The sequence below is a fragment of the Sinocyclocheilus grahami genome, unplaced genomic scaffold (genome assembly GCF_001515645.1).
Source record: "Sinocyclocheilus grahami isolate Dianchi unplaced genomic scaffold, SAMN03320097.WGS_v1.1 scaffold198.1, whole genome shotgun sequence".
In the NCBI taxonomy this organism is placed as follows: domain Eukaryota; kingdom Metazoa; phylum Chordata; class Actinopteri; order Cypriniformes; family Cyprinidae; genus Sinocyclocheilus; species Sinocyclocheilus grahami.
Genome location: NW_015505377.1, coordinates 184717 through 185312, shown reverse-complemented (window position 1 = coordinate 185312; position 596 = coordinate 184717).

Here is a 596-nt window from a genome sequence, read left to right as displayed (position 1 = left end):
TGTGCTGAGGAGTTGATTCTGAATGAGTCTGACAAACACATTTATGCACACGTGAATCAGCACGTTTAGTTGTGCTTGGTATGCACTGCACAGTGCAAGCAAACCACAGACAGTTACGTATTTCTAAATGTGTAATGTTTGTATTAGAAATACAAAAACTTAAATAGTATTCAGTGCATAATCAGTAATGAAGTTTATGGTTTAGATTTATTATTAGAATTCATTCTGAAAAATTGTAAGCATAGTGGACAATTGCAAAATCAGTGATAGGCACTCGTGATACATGCGCATTGATCAGTAATCATTCATATGTGTGTTTTCATCCCAGAGACAGATACTTGCTCTGTGTGTGAGTGTGTGAGTGAGTGAGTGAGTGAGTGAGTGAGTGAGTGAGTGAGTGAGTGAGTGAGTGAGTGAGTGAGTGAGTGAGTGAGTGAGTGAGTGAGTGAGTGAGTGAGTGAGTGAGTGAGTGAGTGAGTGAGTGAGTGAGTGAGTGAGTGAGTGAGTGAGTGTGTATGTGTGAGTGTGTGTTAGTGTGTGTGTGTGTGTGTGTGTGTGTGTGTGTGTGTGTGTGTGTGTGTGTGTGTGTGTGTGTG